The sequence below is a fragment of the Anastrepha ludens genome, chromosome 5 (assembly GCF_028408465.1).
Source record: "Anastrepha ludens isolate Willacy chromosome 5, idAnaLude1.1, whole genome shotgun sequence".
In the NCBI taxonomy this organism is placed as follows: Eukaryota; Metazoa; Arthropoda; class Insecta; order Diptera; family Tephritidae; genus Anastrepha; species Anastrepha ludens.
Window position 1 is genome coordinate 127,257,552 of NC_071501.1, and position 26,556 is coordinate 127,284,107.

A 26,556-nucleotide genomic window follows, 5' to 3' on the forward strand; every position below is an offset into this window, starting at 1 on the left:
GAACTTTTCTTATTTCCTAAGAAATTTTGAACAAGCCAAACAAACTCATTCCATGCCATTTTCTCAATAACTGTCATAGTGTCTATGAAATTTGAGACTTTTATTAACGACCTTATCTGTGGCCCGTCAAAAATACCCGCTTTTATCTTTTCTGCACTCAATTTCGGAAACTTTTTAGACAGAAAAAGAAAAGAATTTCCATTTTTGCCAAGAGCTTTAACAAATTGTTTTATAAGCCCCAGTTTTATATGTAACGGAGGTAAAATTTTACGATCCCTTGATACTAAAGGTGGGCTTATCACGTTCTGTTGTCCTGGTACTAATGCTTCCCGAGCAGGCCAATCTTTTATAATCCAATGTTGATTTTTAGCTCTACTATCCCATAAGCAAAGAAAACAGGGTAACTTTGTGTAACCACCTTGTTGGCCTAAAAGAAAGTTTACCATTTCGACACATATGACCCAATTGTGTTCCGCATATTTAATTTTGTTTAAAACCAGAGCAATAGTTGTATATTCTTCTTTTACTTTAGTAGAATGTGCAATAGGCAATGAGCCCAATTTGTTCTCATTGTGTAAAGAACACATTTTAAACTCCGTTTTGATGAATATATAAATAAACGCCACTCACTAGAAAAGTAATTTTGTAATCCCATTGCAGCCGTTTAACCAGGTACATTTTTAAAAAATACAAAGTCATCTTCTTCAGCAAAATATTCAAGGAAAGTTTGTTCTCTTCTGCGATAGTAAGAAATTTTAGTTTCTTTTGTGACTAAGTTTCTTTCTTTTAATCTAGACGACAAAATTTCTGAACCAGTCGTTGACAGTCCCAGATCTCTAATGAGGTCGTTTAAATCATCTTGGTTAAATGGTTTTGGTGTTCCCAGGTCACAATCAAAGTCACTATCGCTATTGTCTGTTTTTGCCTCAAAATGTAAAGGTTCTTCCTGTGAAGCACCAGGTTGAGGTTCAGACGACATCGTAGGACTCAAAACACGTCTATGTGCCGATCGTATGGAGGGATATTCCCATTTGCCTCGATTTTTTCGGTTAATGCCAGTTATTTTTACCATACCATACGGCATTCCCATGGCAGCCGGTTCTACGTTACCGGAATGACTCGGGTTTTTATTCCCGACCAAGGGCTGCCGCCCCAGTATACTAGCCCTGTCTAGTGTACCGTATTTTACCCTAAATCTATCGTCACAGGAACAACTCATTGCAGCCAGTTTGCTCCAAATACTTCTCTTCCGGGCTGGCGTCGAACCCAACCCCGGACCTGAAGTATTCTACTGCTGCATTTGCCACAAACGGCTCCACCCGAACTCCACCTCGGTTAGGTGTAACCAGTGCAACGGGTGGTGCCATCTTAAGACCTGCTCAGGCCTTAAGAGTCACAGGGAGTGGTCCACAAGGTATGTGGCCACGTGTTGCTCCCGCTCACAGGCGGTCACCGCCTCCACGGCTACACTGCCCTCAGTGCCGGCACATCACACTGCCGCCACTAACAACACCTCAACGGTCAGGAGCCCCCAAGAGCAACACGACTCCCTCTCCAACCCACAACCCTCCTGCTCCTACCCTAGTGCGTGGACAAACCAGCAGCTCTTGGTCCCCCGCACAGTCTGCTCCGTGTGCCAGACCGTAGTACCTCGGAACCTGACAACTGTCCAATGCAATTCTTGCAGTGGCTGGTGTCACTTTCGGAGGTGCTCCGGCCTGCACACCACCCGTGAGTGGACACGCGACTACGTTGCCCCCTGCTGCAGAGCTCTGCACCCGCAACCGCCCCCCGTGGCGCGGCCATCTGACAACATCAGGCCACTCCCCATTTTGCGGAACGCACAGCAGGACCAACGCAGGCAACATCACGCATCCCTTACCCCCCGAATTACGACGACACTCCCGCGAAGCTTTAAGCTTCTGCAACTGAACTGCAACGGACTCACGAGCAAGATTGACGAGATAGTCGACTTCATGAGTCGGTTCGGAATCAAGATAGCTGCGGTCCAGGAGACAAAACTGCACGCTAGCTCCCCCCTGATTACCAGGGACGGCTACAATGTGCACCGAAAGGACCGCGAGCGAGACAACGGTGGTGGCCTAGCGTTCATAGTACACCATTCAGTGCAGTATCGTCTTATTGATGAAGGCATCGACCGCAGGGACAGCACCTTAGAACGTCAAGGTATAGCTGTCCGGTCAGGCGATGCCGAGCTCGAAATTTACAATATTTACATACCCCCTGTCACCTGCTGCCCGGCAGGATATCTCCCCGATATTGGTGCGCTCATCAGGGGAGAAAACCGATTGGTAGTAGGTGACTTTAACGCGCATCTCGATCTTTGGCATTCAAGCCTGCCAAATGATCGTAGGGGACAGCTATTGGCAGAGCAGATAGACGATTCGACGTTCAGCACTGTAAACGACGACGCCCCCACTAGGGTAGTGGGCAATTGTAGCAGCTCGCCTGATATAACAATTGCTAGCGCTGGACTGATAAATAGCATAACCTGGCGACCTATGCTATCGCTTGCATCAGACCACTTGCCCATTATCATCTCGATCGAGAGACCCGCCGATTTTGTTTCCGCGGATCACCGGTCATACATCAACTTCAACAAAGCTGATTGGACCAGATTCGCGGAATTTACTGAGAACATCTTCGCAGCACATCGGTGGGAGTGCGCGCAGGCGAACGCGCATTCCGCAAGGCGTTTACAGCCGCCGCGGCTCGCTTCATACCTGCTGGACGGATCCGGGAATTACGTCCCAATTTCCCAGCCGAAGCAGCCGTTATGGCAAACGAGCGTGACCGCCTACGCCAGGCCGATCCCGGGGATCCTCGTATAAAGGATCTCAATTTGGAGATCCGGCAACTGGTCACCCAACATAAGCGGACCAAATGGGTAGAGCATCTGAAGTCCTGTAACTTCACCTCTGGTGTGAGCAAGCTCTGGTCCACCGTAAGGTCCCTGTCGAACCCGACGAAGCACAACGACAAGGTGGATATCACCTTCAACGGTCGTACTTCGTCGGACCCGAAGAGATGCGCGAGCTATTTTAGCCGGCAATTTATATTGCATCCTCCGGTCGACAGATCCAAACGTTGTACCACCAGACGGCTGCACAAACTGCCCTACAACAGTGCACCGCTTACTTTCACCAGCGACGAGGTTTAGGGGGCCATCAAACACATGAAACCATCAAAAGCCATTGGCCCCGACGGACTAAACATGCTGATGCTGAAAAAGCTGGGTCCACTGGGAGTAGAATATCTCACAAAGGTCTTCAACCTGTCCATGGCCACTCTCATTATTCCTGATAAGTGGAAATTAGGGAGAGTGGTCCCACTGCTGAAGCCTGGGAAACCCGCCAACCAAGGGGAGTCTTATCGTCCGATAACTCTCCTTTCCCAGTAGTGAAGACACTTGAAGCCCTTCTACTCCCACTCCTCACACAACACCTGACTCCAGCCCCACACCAGCATGGTTTCCGTAGAGTGCACAGTACCACCACGGCACTCACCGCCATAAACACCCAGGTAAACCGCGGACTAAACCAAAACCGCCCCTGCGAGAGGACTGTCCTAGTAGCGTTGGACCTACAAAAGGCTTTCGACACAGTCAGCCACGCCACGCTACTAGATGGCATTTTACAGTCGACACTCCCGCCAGGGCTGAAGAGGTGGACCGCGAACTACCTGAGTGGTCGTCACTCGTCGGTAGTATTTCGAGACCAAACCTCAAAACAGAGAAAAATAAAGCAAGGAGTACCGCAGGGTGGTGTCCTTTCACCCTTGCTTTTCAATTTCTATATTTCGAAACTCCCCCAGCCACCAGAGGGAGTCTCACTGGTCTCATATGCCGACGACTGCACGATAATGGCGTCGGGCAATGACATTGATGGCCTATGCTCAAAAGTAAACGACTACCTCGCCCGCCTTTCTCGCTTCTTCACTGCGAGAAACTTAAAACTTTCTCCCACTAAATCCACGGCGACCCTTTTTACCACCTGGACAAAGGAGGTCAAGCTGCCACTTCAAGTACACGTCGACGACACCCCAATACCGACGATAAGCAACCCCAGAATTTTGGGAGTCACCTTCGACAGCTTGCTCTCCTTCTCGGCGCACACAACCGCTATTGCAACGAGAGTACAGAATCGCAACAAGGTTCTCAAGTCGCTTGCCGGCAGCACTTGGGGCAAAGACAAAGAAATGTTGCTGTTGACTTTCAAAGCAATAGGCCGACCGGTTCTGAACTATGCCGCGCCTGTCTGGTCGCCTGGAACCAGTGATACGCAGTGGACGAAGCTTCAGACCTGCCAGAATACTGCCATCAGGACCGCGACAGGATGTCTCCTGATGTCCCCTATCCAACACCTGCACGACGAGGCGCACATGCTCCCGGTTAAGGAGCATAACAAAATGCTCGGCAAGCAGTTTCTGCTAGGGTGTCACCGTAGGCCTCACCCATGCAGACACCTGCTCGAGCCTGAGCCACTTCCCAGGCACATCAGGAGACACTTCCTCAATTACGTGGACGAGATCCAGGACAAAACGGACAGACCACTCCAGGATCAGACAGTATACAGACAGGCAATTAACGACATTCATCGGGAGACCCTTACCACCTTCCTAAGCTCCCGACCCCCGAATACCGTTATCGGAGTCCAACCACCACCTATCGCAGACGAAGAGCTCCAGCTTCCTTGAGAGTCCCGCGTAATCTTGGCACAATTACGTTCTGGATATTGTAGCAGGTTAAACTCCTACCTGTCCAGAATCGACCCCGACATACTAAACATATGTCCAGCATGTGAAGGTACCCCGCACGACACTGACCACCTCTTCACATGCCCCATCAAACCCACTCATCTAACACCTCTCTCCCTCTGGACCCAACCCGTCGAAACTGCCAGTTTCCTGGGCCTACCGTTAGATGAGCTAGACGAAGACGACCGGTAATTACACTACACTGACAGGGCGAAGATACTGCTACAACAACAACAACAACAACAACCATACAAAAAGAACAGTCGTCGTGGTGGTTCACAGGTTCAATCCAGATCATAGCAGTTTCGTATCTAAATTTATTCCTTTTCTTATTCGACCACAAACGGAGAAACTCAACTCACGTTTTGCATACCTTTTGTGGAATCCAAGGCTTATTTTTCATTTCCATTGGATGACCGAAGTAATTTTTGTACGCCTCATTTACGAACGATGTCACATTCAAACGGTGTTTTTGAAACATATACTCTCCGCAAATAAAACAAAAACTATTCCGGTCATTTATACAAACTCGTCTTGACGATGCCATAACAAATAATATTAAGAAAACTTAATATTTGTTTAAATATTCGTCAATTAACACTGAAATATAGTGATTTTTTTGTGATAGCTATAACTCGTAAACAGGAGCTGTTACAAAAAAAATGAGGGTATATTTAGTATCAGCGTTGTCAAATTAGTAAACATCAAGTATCAAAAGATATTCATCAGACAAAAAGTGCGATTTTGTTTCTTTGTGTAATAATAAATTAATAATAAAAACATTAAAACAACAGGTATTATTAACAACTAGTCGTCACTAATTATAAATTCGGTAAGGATGATGATGATACACTTGGTTTTATTTTAAATTCTGCAAGTAAATCAAATTAATAATAATCAATAAGAAGGCATATGCAAATACAAATATGTGAATTTATATACAAATGCGCATATACATACATACATTGAACGTTGCCGAATGCGGGGGCCGATTGTGTTCTTTGTCGTTCGTTCCGCGCTTTTGCAGTTCAAGCAAGGTAACGACCATGAGCAAGATAACGACCATGAGCAAGATAACGACGATTGAGCAAGATAACGGCACATTTTTTCGTGCTTGCAGCCGGCTAAATCGAATTATAAGACGTTATCACGTCAAAAAGCCGCGCACTTGTTTCAAAGTAAGTTTCTAACTTACAAAGAAACATAGACTTCCTATAATCTCCCCGCTAGTTTTCAAGGGTGTGGAGATTCCTTTGAAGGAAAATTAACACTTCGTGTTACACATTGGCTCTATACTTCTGTAGTTAGACCAACCTTAATATATGGAATACTTGTAGGGTGGCCATCTGCTCAAAAGGCGAGTTACGCTAAAATCTTGAGTAAGGTCCAAAGAACAGCTTTTTTATGCATCTCTGATGCTCTAAGGCCTACCCCAAACAAATCGTTGGAAGTGCTAATTAACTCGCCTGCACCAAATTTTGTAGGAAGACACGTTGCCGCGTTTAGACACAAAAGTATGGCGGTTTGACCCACCTCTATTTTGCATATTCGGAATAGTGACAAACAAGAAATGGAGTCTATTCCTAGACTCACCTTGGACAAACTCTTTAAGCCGAGCATACCATCAAGCAGAGAGTGGCAAAGACCAAGGTCATGGGGAAGGAAAGAAGTAAATTTCTACACAGATGGTTCCAAGCTTGGGTTGGCTATGGAGTATTTTCGAAGGAATTAGGACTGGAACTATCCGTTCGACTACTACTAGGCAGAAGTTCCAGCTATAAAAGAAGTGGCTACGTATCTAAATACGCATGTCGTAACTAAAACTACAAGAAATATATTCTCGGATACCCAGGCGGTCATTAAATCAATGATTGCGGTTATACTAAGATCAAAGGTTTCGCCGGAATGCCGGTATATGTGACGTGTTCATTATCACCCCTCTTTGGGTTCCGGAGTACAGAGATATTGAGGGAAATTGTAAAGCCGATGAGTTACGCCGGAAAGGTTCTACTCTTCAACTGCTTAGTGATAGATGTACCATTGGGACAGCTATGACCACGAGCAAACCAATAATTAAAAAGCAACATTATCCAAAAGACCCGTAGGCTGTGTAGAGATGAAGGCACATGCTTAACAGCGAGACTTCTGTGAACTGCTTAGCTTTTCAAGAGAGGATATCTCGAAGGTCGTAGCTTGTATGTATGACCGGCCATTGGCTATTTGTCAGGTATTTCTTCAGACTAGAAGTTTTCTCCCATTAATATTGTAAAAGTTATAATGATGAGGAAGAAACAGTTGAGCACTTCCTATCCAATTGTCTAGCCTTAGCTAAAATCAGAACAGGTTTTCTAGGTATTTCTAAATTATGCCATATAATATAAAAAACAATAAGTCCATATTCTAACAATAAAACATTCCAACAAAATAGTGCAAAAATATACTATTTAATCCAGTAAAAATTTAGCTCAAAATTATAAATCATATTATTCTAATATGTATCTAATAGTATAAGGGAACAGAACGGAATGGCTTCGTAATTTTGACTTGGGGACCTTTCACTTCCAGATATAGCAACCGCGAGTAGACGAATCTAAACTAAAATATAACCACATAAAAATGGGTGCCACTACTGTGTGATTGGAGTTTGACCCCATTTTTTAAATTCCTTTCGGAAAAGAATGATTCACAGAACGCAAACTTAAAGTCTCCGAGGTCGGTAACAAAATACTTATACATGTTTTGCGATGTGTTTAGCAGAACTTCTCCTCTAATTCATAGCGACGATTTTTATTAGAAGATTTTTAATGGCAGAAATAGATTCGGGAATTTGGCATTGCCTTCCAGTGTTAGGAAAACTTTGTTTCTGTGATTTGTGTGGCTTGTCCGCGAATACGGCGGCCCCCAAATCTTCTAAAAATATCGCCTAGAAACCTACACCCAGAAGCGTGCACCTCCGCAAATTCACATACCCGCTACTTCTCGTAGATTTAGATTTTATGGCCCGAAATTTCAGCAGTATTTGTGTTCTCCTATGTATTTTTAAATTTATATTCAAGACTTTCTTTTATACGACTTGTTTCTAGTTTTCGCCCCATATTGTATTCTATCTGGGATGCGAATAATCAAGAGATCTACGTCTCAAATATAGGTACATAACTTTCTACTCATTTTCTTCTACGTAAGTATGTATGTACGTGTAAATGTATGTGTATATAATAGGTAATAATGTAGATACATTTGTGTCTAATATTTACAAGCTTTCATATGCGCTTCGATGTTCTCCGCTGAGCTCATTCCGCTCGCACGCCACTTAACTTGCTCGCTCATTTTGTTGTGAGCTTTTACGGCACAAGATCGCAATTTGTTTGGGCGCGATTCAGGCGACATTGGAACACCAACTGCAATGCTTTAATAACAAACAGTCGATCACAAAGCCAAAACAACTACAAAAAACTATATCTCGTCTTTTGCAACCGCTCCAGTCAAGGTAGGGGCGGCGGGTGTGGAAACTACAACGAAAACGACTTGTACGATTGAAAATTCAATAATGATTGTTTAATGATTGTCATAACGATGTTGGTAATTACGATGGTTGTGTGGTTTTGTTGTTTTCTTTATCGCCGGGACTACGTTTCGCATTTTTACGCTCAGTGCATCGTCATTTCTGCTGTTGCTGCCAACAAAGCTTAAGAAGCGGTTTAAGGTGCTTCGGTGAAACTTTTAGTTACTTGAACGACATTTTGCGAGACGGACGTGCACGCGGCTGAATCTCGATGCGAAATTCAAAAAAAGAATAAAAGCATAACTAAGATTCCAAGTAGAGACGTTATTTTCCTAGGAGGATACATCCTCAGCATTTGAATGTTTTTTTCGTTCACAATAATTTTCCAACAAATATCATAAAATCCGCTATTGTTTAAAAGGTGATTTTATAGCGTTTTCTAATATTGTGTTAGAAAATGTTAAACATTTAGGAATACTTTGGAAATTTTTTCGGTTCCAAATAAAAAACTGTAAACTTTTTTGAGGTAATTTTGAGCCTTTACCGCTGATGAACAAAAAATTATGGAACTGTGATATATTGTGGAGAAATTTAGTTCAGCTTCGTCAAATGTGTTTAAAAACTCGACTCCGGTTTTTTAGTGGCGTCTAACTGCTTTGACTTAAAGCTGAGAATATACCTTCATATACAGAAATGTATAGCTGGTGTCCATATGCATTTGCACGTATTAGTTAACATTAAGTTAGCGTTTTTTGTTTTCATTTGGGTGCTTTCTCACGAAAGTTAACACGTATATATGTGCATATGTGCATTTATCTGTATACTAAACGTGACATAAGCAAACTCCAGGCATCCATTTAAAAATGCGGTTATGTATATTTGTTCTGAAAGCTTGGATTTTTTCGCAATCTTTGCTTGAAGTTCGAATGCTAACCCAAGTGGCATATTTTGCATTGTTATCAACTTTTTTGTTTCTTTACACAGCTTTCTTCAGCAGTTGCTGTCAAAACGAAATATGCAAGTGTATGTATATGTGTGTTAACACAAATGTATGTATGAGTGTACGTGTACGAGCATATATTCTAAAATAAAGTGAGTCCGTCCGATATATCTACGAAAATGCTATTAATATTCACATTTATACATACACACGTATAATTCCTTAACTCCTTGATGACTAGAAGTAAGCAGTGGTTGCAGGCTTTTTATTAGTTATTTATTTTTCAATTCAAATCAAAATATTTTCCAATTCTTCCACAACAAGTAAAAATGAGAAATAACATTTTTTACTCGTTACTCAAAGGCGTTATTTTCATTACAAAAAAAACGTTTCATATAAAATATAAATAACTAGCATTTCCCAGTGGGCTTCGCACCACCATACATAAAATGTGTTTTTATATCGCAAGAAATTTTTCATATTAAGTTTTCTTTATAGAACTCGTAAAATGTTTAAACAGTTGAATTAGTTGATTTTTTTTCATTCAACATAGTTTCTAAAGATGTCACAATAGCCTTTTCTGTACTTTTTTAAAATTTGATTGTGGTGGTCACCTATATACAGGTAAGGTGAAAGAGCCGATAAAAACTTGTAATTAAACTTTGATTCTTTAATTTCCATTTCAATTTTTTACGCTAAATAAATTATGGTAAAATAAATAAAGTTAAAAATGTTCTTCCAGTTCCTCCTGGAGCATTCAATTTTTTATTATATTTGCGTCCAAAATGACTTGCAATTCGATAAAAAATTGATGCGAAAGTTGATTGCATCGCAAAATAAAATTGTTTTCTTGAGGGCGAATCATCAATCGATACGAATAAAAATTCATCGCACTGACGGTTTTCGTTGATTTTTGACCTGCGATGCAAAAATTAATCAGCGTATGAAAATTATTTAAAAATCATATTTAAACAAAAATAAAATGTGTATGTACCAGTTGTTGGATTTATCATTGGTATGTTGATATGATAGCCATCGTCCCCTCTCCAAAACAAAATGGGGTATTGCAATGCATCATAACAGCGATGGAGTTCTGAAATACGTTGTTATTGCTCATTTCTACGATACAAAACAATATCTCGTGGCTGAAACTGTAACAACAATAGCTACTTCATCAATCGTTGGTACATTGAATCGTCTGGCGTGCTCCCAATTGGTGATTTATCGGCTTTTATTATGATTTTGTGGCCATCGGTGGGCATCAGATCGAGTGCCACTTTGAACAATTTCCACAATTCATTGTGTTGATGGAACATTGTTTGCAATTCATTCACGATTGATCTTCTCGTATTCGTCGAAATTGCACAGCGCTGATCTAATTCACGATTCTCATCACCAATAAAATATATTTGCAAAAATTGATGGTCACCATCTGGGAATGGTAGCAAAGACCCAGCTCTATGGTTTATTTGACCTTGAATCTGTAAAGTTCGAGAAATATATGTAGATAACGGATCTGAATTTTTAAAAACATTTTAACTGGTTGTAGTACATAAGAATGCAATCTCTTAACCTGAAGGCGAGTTCCCAATTGGTCTATATCTGGAGTGTTTAGTTACCCAGCGAAAAGAAAAGTCCTCTTTTCATTATCATTTATCAACAACTTACAATGGATACTCATGTGGTTCAAACACATCCTAGGGTTATCCAGGTCCACGTTTTGGTCTATATCTTGAGGCCCTAGTTACGGAGGGGCATTAAAAATACTCTATACTATAGCAATCATCAACAGCTCCCATTTGCTACCCATATTGTACGAACACATCCTTAAGTTATCGGGGTCCACATTTTGGCCGATATCTCGAGACCCTAGTCACGGAGCGGCATCAAAAATACTCTATACTATAGAATCATCAGCAGCTTCCATTTGCTACCCATATTGTACAAACACATCCTAGGGTTATCCAGGTCCATGTTTTGGTCTATATCTCGAGACCCTAGTTACGGAGGGGCATTAAAAATACTCTATACTATAGCAATCATCAACAGCTCCCATTTGCTACCCATAGTGTACGAACACATCCTTAAGTTATCGGGGTCCACATTTTGGGCGATATCTCGAGACCCTAGTCACGGAGCGGCATCAAAAATACTCTATACTATAGAATCATCAGCAGCTTCCATTTGCTACCCATATTGTACAAACACATCCTAGGGTTACCCGGGTTCACGTTTTGGCCTATTTCTCGAGACCCTGGTATCCGATTCTTAAAATTTCAAAACACAAACCATCTACTAAATAGTACAAACAAAGCCTAAAAATTTGGTTTGGATAGGTGAGCCCGTTCTTGAGTTATAAGATTACCAAGGAAATGTAATTTCTTTTTATATATGTACTAGCATCACCCAGTGGGCTTCGCACCACCATACATACAATGTTTTTTTTATATCGCAAGAAATTTTTCATATTAAGTTTTCTTTATAGAACTCGTAAAATGTTTAAACAGTTGAATTAGTTGATTTTTTTCATTCAACATACTTTCTAAAGATGTCACAATAGCCTTTTCTGTACTTTTTTAAAATTTGATTGTAGTGGTCACCTATATACAGGTAAGGTGAAAGAGCCGATAAAAACTTGTAATTAAACTTTGATTCTTTAATTTCCATTTCAATTTTTTACGCTAAATAAATTATGCTAAAATAAATAAAGTTAAAAATGTTTTTCCAGTTCCTTGAATGCTCCAGTTTTTATTATATTTTCGCCCAAAATTAATATTAACATAATACACTTACAACCACAACAGTACAACAGAAACGCTCATAAGCGGCTGTGTATTTGTTATTGTTTTTCCCATACGGGCATTTCGTATGAGAGGACACCATTACTCACATAAAATATCATAACTCAGGAACGGCTGCACCGATTTCAATCAAACTTCACACAAACCACCTCCTCAAAGATAGAAAAGGACTCTAAAATTTTTGTGTCAATCGGTTCGACAACTTGAAATAACCCAGGATCAGCAGTGTGGTTAGGAATTTCAGCTGATATAAGGCTATCGATTTGATTCGGAGTTATTTTATGTACCAGCCAAATTAGTATATGTGCGTGCGGCAATCCCCTTTTCTGCCATTCGATGGAGTACATATGGCAACGCACCTCCCCAAATACATATAATTTCACAATTAAATCCATAAGTGCTTTACATTTTTGCCGAAATGGATACTCATGTGGTTCAAACATATCCTAGGGTTATCCAGGTCCACGTTTTGGTCTATATCTCGAGACCCTAGTTACGGAGGGGCATTAAAAATACTCGATACTATAGAATCATCAGCAGCTTCCATTTGCTACCCATATTGTACAAACACATCCTAGGGTTACCCGGGTCCACGTTTTGGATTACATCTCGAGACCCTAGCCACGGAACGGTATGAAAAATACTCTATACTATAGAAATCATCAACAGCTTCCATTTGCTACCCATATTGTACGAACACATCCTTAAGTTATCGGGGTCCACATTTTGGGCGATATCTCGAGACGCTAGCCACGGAGCGGCATCAAAAATACTCAATACTATAGAATCATCAGCAGCTTCCATTTGCTACCCATATTGTACAAACACATCCTAGGGTTACCCGGTTCCACGTTTTGGATTATACCTCGAGACCCTAGTCACGCAACGGTATGAAAAATACTCTATACTATAGAAATCATCAACAGCTCCCATTTGCTACCCATATTGTACGAACACATCCTTAAGTTATCGGGGTCCACATTTTGGGCGATATCTCGAGACCCTAGTCACGGAGCGGCATCAAAAATACTCTATACTATAGAATCATCAGCAGCTTCCATTTGCTACCCATATTGGCTGTATACAATATAGAAGGCGTATTATTACGTTCTTCAGCTCTGGAATCATCTTGAGCTTATTGGCATAGACCATACTTTTCATGCAACCCCAGAGAAATAAATGCAACGGTGTTAAATGGAACGAACTCAGCGCCGATTTGACCTCGTTGTTTCGTGAAATAATGCTAAAGCCAATAGTACCAATCGTCTGAGAAAAAAATTAGTTAAAAAAGTTAACATACCACAAATAATTGCTGTCAATGATCTGGATAACTTGAATCACCCCATAGAATCAGTTTCTCCTACCGACAATCGGTTTTTATGAGTTCAGAACTGCACTAATACAATTAAATATTAACCCTTTGCGGTCGTATTAAATTTGAACATGGGTGTCGTACTGGTCGGAATTAGTTTCCGTTGAAAGAGCAGTGATAAATAAAATTTAAGATTAATTAATTCTATAAATAAAAACGGTATAAAATTAGAATGGTTTCTTGCTGTGGTGGCTGAGAGTAGACATACGACCGCAAAGGGCTAACATAGCCAGATCAGTGGGTGAATGAAAAAAAAACTGTCATACATGTTCTGCCCGTTTATCAGCAAAGCGTATTTTAATCTTGTGATAACCACACATTTTTACCTGGCTACTTGAGGCTCAGTGTTTATTTTTTTATCCATACAATATTTGCCGGCATTATTATTCTCATGGCTTTTTCATTAAAAATCAATGGTCTACGGTTTAAATACCATTTCTTAGCGCGTTACTGCTGTGAAAACACTGTGAGCGATGAAAAAAAGCAAAAAGATGTATATTTTTTTTGAGTAAAACTCTTATTACTTTTTATTATGAATAAACAAATAAAAACTCACGCAGTGATAAAAACATTAAAATACTGAGCATTTTATGCGTGAAGTAGAAGTAAACGGTGACAGCATCCCTCACTTTTTTTAAGTAACTATTTCATGATTTCTGAATGTTATTAGTCAAGTGAGTGATTGCCGAACGCAGCGAATCTTAAGTAATGGATTAGCAGACCACCCATGAAATCCTGCGCGAGATTGGAGAAATCTACGGGCTGCACCTTAAAATGTAGATATTTAAATATGGTATGAGAAACGCTATTTATAGCTGCATTTAAACAGTATAATTTATATGCAATATATACATATATGTACATATATACTTATATATGTATGTATAAATCAGATAGATCATATTCAACCGGGCCGACTTAAAAATGAAAAGGCAAAATTTTGTGGAATTAATACCAACTAGATTGAACGAGGTAATAAAGTTGAATGAAAGATAGCCGGAATATTAAAAGCAAATAATAATTTTAATGTAATAAATGCCATTTACTTTTTAAGACGTGTAAAATTAGTATTTCAAGAATAAGTGATTTATTTTCGACTTTTTTCTTTATTGTTTACAAACCTTTGATACCTGCGTTAAAATGTTTTATTTTTTATCAGTAAATGTACTGAAATTAAAGGTTTACCATAGATAAAATAAATGATTACTTATAACTGACGCCCACAGTAAGAGCGCACCAAAGTGGGACTTGTCCGCCGGTCACACTCAGGTGAAAGAAAATAAACAAGAATTAGGTAGATAAGCATATGTAAATGTTTATTGCAATATATTTGTAGTTGATGGATGTATGTGCGTAGGCATATGTTAAGTATACTTTTATTTGATATGCGGTGGTGTGACACTCTCGCTGCGGTGATTTATTGGAAGTATTCAAGAAGTAATTTTCTAATGTATGTAATTCGGGCTGAATAACTTAACGAAGGTATGGCTTGGCGGAAAATTTCAACTCAATGGATTTCTTTTTGTGTGGCTAATTCTTAGCAGATTAATACTAAACTTTTGTTAAATAAAAAAATAAGAACCCATTTACTTAACTAATAATTAAACGTATTTTTCATCATAATATCGAAGTTTAACTTAAAGGTTGCGACATTTTTTTTCATCTGCTTATAGTTAGAGTTGAATGTGACTGTTCTCATTATTTCTGTTTACGTTTGCTACGCTATTTATCGACGATTGCGGTTAACCACTAATTAAGAAAATATTATAAATACGATACGCGTTGACATAAATAAAATGAAATGAAATTATCATTTCTGCACGGCGCCATATTGGCGACGAAAATTGTGAGTGCGAGTGTATGTGTGTACGAGTATGTAAGCATTCGTTTTTCGATGTTTTGAGATGTGTGAGAATACTCTGAGCCGTTTGGTTCGATTGCCATATTCAATGGCACTTTGGAGTCGCTTTGCTACCTCGAGCATATAAGTGATTATTTGACCGCGTAAATCTGTAAATAATTAATGTAAATAAAGCAAAGGGAAACATTTAGAGTGAAAAAAAATGAAAACTTGTCATAAATAAACAAAAGCACAAATTCGTTTTGACTTTCATTTTACCTTTTCAACGAAAAACAGACAATGGAATTCTGGGGTATTTGCATGAAATAAGTGATTATATACAAACAAGCAAACCCGGCCCCCTTCGCTGGGCACACTAAAATAGAATAGATATGGTTTAGAACAGAAAATATATGATTTTCATATTATTTATTTCTTTATTCTTTATTCAAGCGCTTTGGCATAAACAATATTTTTTGTTTTTGAGTAAATCTATACTAATATTATAAAGAGGAAAACTTCGTTTGTTTGTTTGTTTGGTTGTAATGAATAGGCTCAAAAACTACTGGACCGATTTTAAAAATTCTTTCACCATTCGAAAGCTACATCATCCACGAGTAACATGGATTATATTTTATTTTGGAACTAGGGCTCGAGATATAGGTCAAAACGTGGACCCGGGTAACCTTCGGATGTGTATGTACAATATGGGTATCAAATGGAAGCTGTTGGTGGATGCTTTAGTCCAGAGTATTTTTCATGCCGCTCCGTGACTAGGGTCTCGAGATAGAGACCAAAACGTGGACCCTAGAATGTGTTTGTACAATATGGATATCAAATTGAAGCTGTTGGTGAATGCTTTAGTACAGAGTATTTTTCATGCCGCTCCGTGACTGGGGTCTCGAGATATAGGTCAAAACGTGGACCCGGGTAACCTTTGGTTGTGTATGTACAATATGGGTATCAAATGAAAGCTGTTGATAAGTGCTTTAATACGGGGTAATTTTCATACCTATTGATGACTAGGGTCTGGAAATATACATATGCCAAAACGTGGACCCGCCGTGTCTTTACACCGAATTAAACCAAACTTACACACATTGTTAAGGAGCTATTGAAGATGGTTTCCGTATAGTTTGGATACCTATTGGTAGATAGGGTCTCGAGATATAGGTCAAAACGTGGACCCGGGTAACCTTCGGATGTGTATGTACAATATGGGTATCAAATGGAAGCTGTTGGTGAATGCTTTAGTTCAGAGTATTTCCATCCGCTCCGTGACTAGGGTCTCGAGATAGAGACCAAAACGTGGACCCTAGAATGTGTTTGTACAATATGGATATCAAATGAAAGCTGTTGATAAGTGCTTTAATACGGGGTAATTTTCATACCTATTGATGACTAGGGTCTCGAAATATATGCCAAAACGTGGACCCGCCGTGTCTTTGAACCGAATTAAACCAAACTTACACACATTGTTAAGTAGGTATTGAAGATGATGTCCGTATAGTTTGAATACCTATTGGTGGATAGGGTCTCGAGATATAGGTCAAAACGTGGACCCGGGTAACCTTCGGACGTGTATGTACAATATGGGTATCAAATGAAAGCTGTTGGTGAATGCTTTAGTACAGAGTATTTTTCATGCCGCTCCGTGACTGGGGTCTCGAGATACAGGTCAAAACGTGGACCCGGGTAACCTTTGGTTGTGTATGTACAATATGGGTATCAAATGAAAGCTGTTGATAAGTGCTTTAATACGGGATAATTTTCATACCTATTGATGACTAGGGTCTCGAAATATATGCCAAAACGTGGACCCGCCGTGTCTTTGCACCGAATTAAACCAAACTTACGCACATTGTTAAGTAAGTATTGAAAATGGGTTTCGTAAAGTTTGGTTGTAATTCGTAGCACTGGCAACGGGTACAGCGTTCTTTTGAACCAGCCATAATGTCGCTTACTTTTTTAACGCTTGGGGCGGAACTGAACTGTCAAATTGACAGTGTGAGTTACAATGTGTCAATATTTCTTTCTGATTTGGATGCCATAAGGAAAAAACGTAAGTGCAACATGTAAAAATTGTTTGTGAATTTTTTTGGAAAATCAGGAAAAAAGAAGATTGTTTTTAAATTTCAAATCAACGCATATGATTAAACAATCGTCTTTTTTCCTGATCATCCATGAATTTTTCGTTTCAATTTATATGTTTTATTAAGCATTGGAGCTGTTTTAACCATTATCCATTTATATTTTTCAAAAAAAAAAAAAGAAAAAAATTTTTTTTTCCATGAACACATAATTTCATTCGGATTTCACATTAAATTCTCAAATTTCGTAAGAAATTGTTCACTGTTCCAAAATCCACTCCAAAAAAATTCAAAAACAATTTTTACATGTTGCACTTACGTTTTTTCCTTATGGCATCCAAATCAGAAAGAAATATTGACACATTGTAACTCACACTGTCAATTTGACAGTTCAATTCCGCCCCAAGCGTTAAAAAAGTAAGCGACATTATGGCTGGTTCAAAAGAACGCTGTACCCGTTGCCAGTGCTCCGAATTACAACCAAACTTTACGAAACCCATTTTCAATACTTACTTAACAATGTGCGTAAGTTTGGTTTAATTCGGTGCAAAGACACGGCGGGTCCACGTTTTGGCATATGTATATTTCCAGACCCTAGTCATCAATAGGTATGAAAATTACCCCGTATTAAAGCACTTATCAACAGCTTTCATTTGATATCCATATTGTACAAACACATTCTAGGCTCCACGTTTTGGTCTCTATCTCGAGACCCTAGTCACGGAGCGGCATGAAAAATACTCTGGACTAAAGCATCCACCGACAGCTTCAATTTGATATCCATATTGTACAAACACATTCTAGGGTCCACGTTTTGGTCTCTATCTCGAGACCCTAGTCACGGAGCGGCATGAAAAATACTCTGGACTAAAGCATCCACCAACAGCTTCCATTTGATACCCATATTGTACATTACATCCGAAGGTTACCCGGGTCCACGTTTTGACCTATATCTCGAGCCCTAGTTCCAAAATAAAATATAATCCATCTTACTCGTGGATGATGTAGCTTTCGAATGGTGAAAGAATTTTTAAAATCGGTCCAGTAGTTTTTGAGCCTATTCATTACAACCAAACAAACAAAGTTTTCCTCTTTATAATATTAGTTTAGATGTATGTATGTATCTGCGTAAACATTTTTACAAAATACTTGTCTTTGCATTTTTTACTTTTGCGTCATTCCATATACTCGTATGAAAGTAAAAAAAAGTAAATACAGTTAAATAAATGCATTTTGGTGAACTTTAAATTCCAACAGCTTATGAAATAATAATGTGTTGACATTTTCTACTGATCGGTGGTTTGGTTGATTCGACATAAATAGGCCTGTCTGGGGTCTCCTTTAGTATACTGCGGAATTCAATAACATTTAGGCTCTTTTTGGCATTAGCCTCAGTGCAGGATCGCATCGTATGGAAGTTTAAACTTTGACAAATCGAGCTAAACGAAACTTTTCCAAACAGTTATGTTGAAAGTACTCGTGGCCTATGCAGTGTATCTTTTATAGCACCTTGTAAATTCTGATTGCGCGCCGAAAATTCTAATTCTGATTATAAAATGTTTTAAGTAAAATTAGCAAGCAAAACTTGAAATAAGGTCGCAGGAAGGCATAAAATAGATAAAAACTGAATGAACAAAATGAATAAAATGCTGCTGAGTATTCTTCACTTTATACGTAGCAGATAAATGGTATTTCGAATTCACAAAACGCTGTATGTATATATGTAGGTACATATAGGTCTATATATGTGAACTGGTCTATGAAAAGGTACCTTACGTGTCAAAAATCATTTTTCACTTTTTTGTTGATTCGAATAGTGTGTGAAAGGCTCTTTAAAATGGTGAAAACCAGAAAGTCATAATTTGTTTAAAAGTTTGTTAAAAGTAAAAAAAAAGAAAAGTACAAATACGAAAAAGAATGATTTTTTTGTCATGATGCAAATTAGAATAACGAAGACAATAATCGTAGAAGAATCTCGTATTCAGTACTTCGAAGAAGAATCGTATTCAGTACTTCAAAAAATTTTTGTCACCGGGTCTTATAAGTTTTTTTTGGCATGGATGTCGGTACAAAAGCTAACTTATTTTTTAAAATGATTTCTGCGATTTGCATTAACTTTTTCTTATTTATTTATATATAAAAAAATGTTTTTCACTGCTTCTGTGATTTTATTGATACTGTGATCTATGCTGAAGAAAATAAGTCAAACCGGATTGAAAAATATTAATATTTAAAAAAGTTACAAGGGTTTTTAGAAGTTTAAACTTTAACTGCTGTTTTCTCGAAAACTTGTTTTCGCACGTAAGGTACCTTTTCGTAGACCAGGTCACATATATATACCCCTTTACTAATTCAATACAAGCTTAAAACTTTATACGTCTCTGAAACTACCAAAAATCTCAAAAAGGGGTTTTTATTATTAAAATACAAATACTTTTTTCCTACGTTGGCTCTTAGCAATTATAGGGGTTTAGGTTTAATGTTAAATTGAGTTGTTTTGGGCAAATTCTCTTCTTCTTAATTGGCGCGATAACCGCTTACGCGATTTTGGCCGAGTTCAACAAAGCGCACCAGTCGTTTCTTTCTCGTGCTAACCGGCGCCAATTGGACACACCAAGTGAAGCCAAGTCCTTCTCCACCTGATCTTTCCAACGCAATGGAGGCCTTCCTCTTCCTCTGCTACCACCAGCTGGCCCATTAAACGTGCATAAAAAGCTCTACATGCTTGACAGGTATTCGGGCCAAGAACTATACTTTTTGTGATAATCATTTTTAGAGAGGAAAGCCAAATGGAGGGCACTACTGTTGTGCAACGCCTCTGGCCAGCTAAGGTCTTCTAATCACCATGGAGTAATTTTTTTTTTTTCTTTTGGAATCAATATTGTTTTGACAGTAGCAACTCTTTCCCTCTGAAAATATTGACAGAAAGCAGTATCATATCTCAGTGGTGCGGAGCGAAATGATTCATTTTACGCTTGAATAACTTTGAAAAATAATTGTAAACTTATCCTAACTTATCCAAAGACAATTTGTGCAGCCCAAACAGTGCATTTATTGAAAAGAGATTCCACTTATGAGAAAAGAACAAACTTTATGAATCGCCCGTTTGAAGAAGCAAATAAATGGATATTTTTTAAAATACAAAGAAAAAAATGATGTAACGAGAAAAAATACTACTTATTCATGTGAAATTGAAGAAAGAAAGAATTGGGGAGAAACCCCATCGATTTCTCAATAAAGCTGATCAAGTTTTTATAAAGATCATTTTGCGCCTACTTAGGAACTATATAATTTTTTTATACATTTTGTGTCCCTTTTTTGTATTGCCCTCTTGTGCTGAGGTGGTAAGTGCCTACCAACACACATACACACATGTTAAAATGCATTTGTTTACTTGGTGGCCGCCGTATCCGAATGGGTTGGTGCGTGATTACCATTCAGAATTCACAGAGAGAACGTTGGTTCGAATCTCGGTGAAACACCAAAATTAAGAAAAACATTTTTCTAATAGCGGTCGCCCCTCGGCAGGCAATGGCAAACCTCCGAGGATTTTCTGCCATGAAAAAGCTCCTCACAAAAATATCTGCCGTTCGAGTCGACTTGAAACTGTAGGTCCTTCCATTTGTGGAACAACATCAAGACGCACACCACAAATAGGAGGAGGAGCTCGGCCAAATACCCAAAAAAGGGTGTACGCGCCAATTATATATATATATATATATACTTGCATGTTGCCGTAATCTCTTCCTCAACTTTTCTATACCTGCTTTTGATTCGCCATTGTGGCATTGTGTTGATTTTTTTCGTATATCACTAACACAATTTAAGAGTTTTTATAAACACATCCCCTGTTACGTCAGTCCATCAGCTGATTCTTTCAAATTTGCTGAGAGCCGGATAACGGTCTGTTATTGGCCACACCTTCTCAATTATTTCTGCTTTTTAGCCGCATTGATCTATTTTGTTGACAACTGACAATGAAAGTAGTTGTGAAGAAACTCGGTTGCGCAAGAAAACATAAATAAAATATAAAAAATGTAGTAATCACGTATACTTATACACTATTCTCAAAAACAATAAATTTAGTATACATGGAAAAACTGATCTAAGAAAGTTGCTTACGAGCTAAGCCATTACAAACAAATCCGCTTAAAGTACCATCTTAATTTCTAATACCAATTTTTCGCGATCTTAATCAAAAAGTGGTGATTTTACTCGTCAGCAGCTTTTATGTGCACACATACTGCGAAATTTCTTTTTAGGTACAAACTTAATTTATTGGAAAAATATTCGCTTAAGTAGATGAATCCGATGAATGTAAATGTTTGTTTTTCTAGAAATAAATTCTCAACCATAATAAATACACAGAGTTTCTCACATTCATATAAGGGTTTATATTTCAGTCTGATTTGGAAATTGTGAAGGCGTAAATGGCGTGGGAGGAATTTTTCTAAAGTATTTGTGTGTGCGTTGTCTGAAGATGTTTTGTAAGTTAACCATAATAGTATTTTTCTAGTAAATACGAGTATAATTCCATTTTAATAAAATGGCCCAACAATTATAGTTACTTTTTCAATAATGTCTCACATATTTTTTCCATCTTAATATCGTATTAAATTATCTTAATTTGCATTTAATTATTAAACGTAATGTTCATGTCACGACTTGCACAGATTCTCTGACAAAGTGACTTTTACATTATTTGTAGTTGGTAATTAGCTGTGAGAATGAGAAATGTTTGTGGATGTACAAATTTTTGCATGTTTCTACGTAAACTATATATTTTGGAAAAAATATTAGAAATTAAATAATTTTTATTGCAATCGAACATTTTTTTGGTACAAATTACAATTATTAACCCCTTGTTCAGGTTTTTTTCCAATGGCCAAAGTTAATGATTTCTTCCTTTTTTTTGGTAATTATTCACTCAACCATCCTCGGTATGAGTAGAAGATAATTATAAATTTGTACCTTTAGCATTTTTGTTTTCCATTTTTATTATTATTATTTTTTTGCTTTGCGTATTATATGCTTGATTTTAAATTGACATATAAGACAGCTAAATCATAGTCTTTTGACACTTCAATTGAACGGTTTACTTGTGGAATGTGGAATGTATGTAAACATCGTTTGATGAGACAATCTTCTGAAAAGATGTAGGCTTAAAATTTCACTTACCTTTATTTAAAGACACTAGAAACAAATATAGGCAATTTTTCCTAAGTTACATACATACATATGCTTATGAATGCGTACATAACTGCATATATAATTGCACATAAGCTGAGTTTCTTAAACGTAGTATATAATACATATATAGGGTGGGCCATGTAAAATTTGTTTTTTGAATCGGCTATAAAAAAAAAAAACGAATCAATATTTTTTTAAACTTGTTTTTTTTTTATTTTGAAGATTGAACATTGTCATTTATGAATGAAAAATAATATCGTTCAAATGACTGCCACGACTGGCTTTACAGTAGGCCATTCGATCAACCCAATTTTTAAGCACATTTTCGATTGTTTGGGCTCCAATTTCATGAATGGCAACTTCGATTTCGTGTTTTAAAGCATCAGTCGTCTCTGGATGGTTTGGCAGTGTGACAAGTTGCACCGTCCTGTTGAAACCAAATGTCGTACATGTCTCTTCAATTTTTGGAAACAACTCGTTGAGCATGTCACGGTAACCGCGGCTCCTCGCTCATTTTCGAAAAAAAATGGCCCGATGATGCCGCCAGACCAAAAACCGCACCAAACAGTTACTCCCTGTGGATGCATTTGCTTCTCTACAGTAACGTGTGGATTTTCTGAGCTCCAAATCCGACAATTTTGCTTATTGACGTAGCCACCGATGTGAAAATCAGAAAAGAAGAAGAAGACTCACCACTTTGGAAATAGGTTTTCAATATTTCCCAATTTTGTTCAAGCGTAAATGCCAAACCTTTAAGTGAATTATGAACACATTTGACATGTCATTTGTGTTACCATTCTCAAAAAAATAGGCGGTTCAAAAAGCAAATGCTATATGGCCCACCCTGTACATATATGTCTGTACAGACCTAGCGAAGTGAAACTTCCCGCCCGGGGTTTGCGCGTAGTTCGGACACGTTTGTTGAAAGGCTATTTACGCATCGACTCACTTTGAACACAACAAATGCAAACAATACATAAATAGTCTACACACTCTATACAAGTAATTTTGATTAAATTTTCAATCGTTGCAATAGTTTTGCCTTTTTCGCTATTCACTTTTACCGGTCGCTGGAGTATACCTTGTAATTGGCATTCGTTTATAGACAAAGTGTTGGCCAAGAGGCGATTACAATTTTCCTCACTGCTTTCTGCGTGTTTTGCTGCCAGCTTTCTTTTGATTATAAATTATTCAATAGTTCGCAATTATTTTGTAATTTCTTGACGATTGGCCGACTGAAAAATATATCATTCCAGCTATCTCGAGCATATTGGCAAGTACCAGTATATTTGTGTGCGCCGTTGAATTATGCCATTTAAATATATTTAATGAAATGATTTTTTATTGCTTATTTGAGATAATATTTTGGTTACAAAGGATAATCTAATTTAGAGCTATCAGATTTTAAACTGAAATAAAGCAACGAAAATTCAAATTGATTGGGTAATCTTTATCAATTTTGTGTAGAACCATTTACAACATTCATTTTTTGAATGACTCGCTGGAGGACTTCGGTCAGTATCTCGTGTGATATCACACGGTCTTAGTGGCCAATGACTGGTTCAATGTGAGAGATAAATTGCTCACCGAAAGGACGGCGCAGTAAATTCATTGTTTCACGGGCTGTTTGCAAGTAGCGTTTTCTTGTTGGAGATACGGGCTTCAATTACTGGCATCAAAAAGTCGTTTGTCATGGGGATATAGCGTTCGCCATTCGCTGCTACATTGGCGCCAGTCTCGTCTTTGAAGAAATATAGGCCGATGATTTCTCCAACCCATAGACCGCACCAAACGGTTGTTTTCAATGAATGTAATGGCTGTTCTTGAATGGCGTCGGGTTGTTCTTCAGCCTAAATACGTCTATTTTCCTTTTTGACGAAGTTGGCCTGAGCGCGAGTTACGTACCATCACTCCACCACCCTATCTATTTATTTCTCTTTTTTGAGTTGTGAGAGTATTGTCTTACATTTAATGAAATTGGAATCATACACCAAACTATTTAAATGCTAAGATACTAAGATTTCACAAGTAAAGGTTCCCACCAAAAGATTTGCTTAGTATGCAATATTACACCGACACGTTTTTCGCTCAATGCAGTTATGCTTTCAATAAGCATAAAGCACTGCATAAAGTGAGCGCAAAACAAGTGTTATTAGAATTAAGGAAATTATTTTAAGTCAGTCTGTAGATTCACAACAACCAAGAAGGTTGAATTTGTTTAAAAATAAAAACTGTGAAAAAAATTAACTTTGGTGTTTTAATTTAAGTCCAAAGACTTAAAACTCATTAGTGGCGCAGTCATTGGAGATATTCCCGAAGGAATATTTAAAGAACAACGAAGTGAAATTTCTATGCGACGAAGTGAAATTTTCGACCGAAACAGAAATTTAATAATGGCGAACCAGCACGACGTAGAAGAACTACTGGAGGTCATCCGCAGACAAGAAGCGGAGTTACAAAATTTACAACTGCAGCAGCAACGCTTAATACAGCAGCAGCAACAACAACAAACACAACAGCAAAAACAACAGCAACAACAACAAACACAACACCAACAACAGGAATTTAATTTTAACATGACCGCCAAGGATGTCATCGACCAATTTCGACGCTTGAAGCCCCTTTCAGAAAATCAAAACTCAAGGGCCTTTATCAATGCTGTAGAATCCAATCCTACTTTATGCGGAACAAATCTGAGCCTTATTCAGTTTTGTTTGAGAATTGTGGCCGATGAGAAGATTCATGGCAATGCTGGACGGCGTGTAAGAGAACTAAAAAGCGGCGCTTCGTGGGAGGAAATGAAGGGAAAAATTCAACAAGAATGCAGCCCAAAGACGACATACGGAGAAGGCTTTAACTTTTGCCGGACAATAAAAGTAAGAAATTTAAGAGAACTGTTTAATATTTTTGAAACTTCCAAATTTAATATTAATGATATATACTTGTCTGACCCATTAAAACGTGATATCTACCGACCAGAAAATGTAGACAGGGACCTGGTAGACATATTATTAGAAAAAATTGACGGACCAATTAGGGCTCATTTAAGTGAAAATGCGACTTTGAATGAGATAATTAGAAAATATACCAAATTGAAACTATTAGATGACATAAGGGCCATTGCATTTAACCATAGGGTTAATATACAAAGTGAACGAAAAACAAACAACAATTGGCAATCATTAAAGCCAAGAAATGGTTTTCATAGCAATAATTGGAATACTATATTAATAATTGTTTTCAAAATACAAATTGGCAAAAATCTAAGCCAAATAATAACTTCCAAAATGGCAACTTTAAACCGAATAGTAGCATTCAAACCCGAAATTTCAACTGGCAGAATTCAGACCCTTACCACAGGTCACAATACAGATTAATTAATAATTTTCCAGTTAAAAATTACAGCAGAAATTCAACACAGCAATTCAATTCCAGTAAATTATTTCAGTACAATCAACCAAATTCTTCTCAAACTAGAAAATCTTATCATAGTAGGCAACAACGCCAAACTAATGCGTATCAACAAGAACCAGAGCCAATGGATATCGGTAATTTAAAAGAAGAGGAGGACGTAAATTTTTATATGACGGCTTCTCCACAAAATTGCCCATAATATTAGTAACAATTAGAAATTGTAAAATTAGATGTCTCATAGACACCGGATCAGAAACAAGCATAATTAAACCTAATGTCCTTGGGAATACTTTTCCCACTCAACAACTCAATTCACCCCTTTTTTTACAGAACCATAAACGGAATAAACTAAGTGACACACAAATTAGTTACCCCAATACCTAATTTAATATCTCAGGTACCTTCTCTTGGAAGGTTATTGTTTTCCATAGCTGAATTTATTCAGCAATAATAGAACAAAATTTTCTCATCGCTCTTAAAGCTAAGATTAATGTAGAGAATAGATTTATTACTATTCTAGATAAACATATACCGTTTAAAAATTACAATCCATACAATAGTGTAGAAATTTGCTCACTTGAACACAGCGACCTAGAAAAATTGAATCTGAGACATCTAAATTCGGAAGAAA

General features: G+C 38.1%; 1 protein-coding gene across 13 annotated transcripts in view; it reads left to right on the top strand.

The window, feature by feature from the left end:
- LOC128865049 (restin homolog) overlaps window positions 1-26,556 on the top strand; it is a 72,172-nt gene that overhangs the window by 9,897 nt on the left and 35,719 nt on the right. For 2 of the 13 annotated variants that reach the window (XM_054104956.1, XM_054104959.1), the window contains exon 1: window positions 8,706-8,804. The exons of 9 other annotated variants lie outside the window; for them this stretch is intronic. The gene's annotated coding sequence lies outside the window, so the exon portion shown is untranslated. 2 more of the 13 variants (XM_054104955.1, XM_054104958.1) reach the window with 2 other exon arrangements.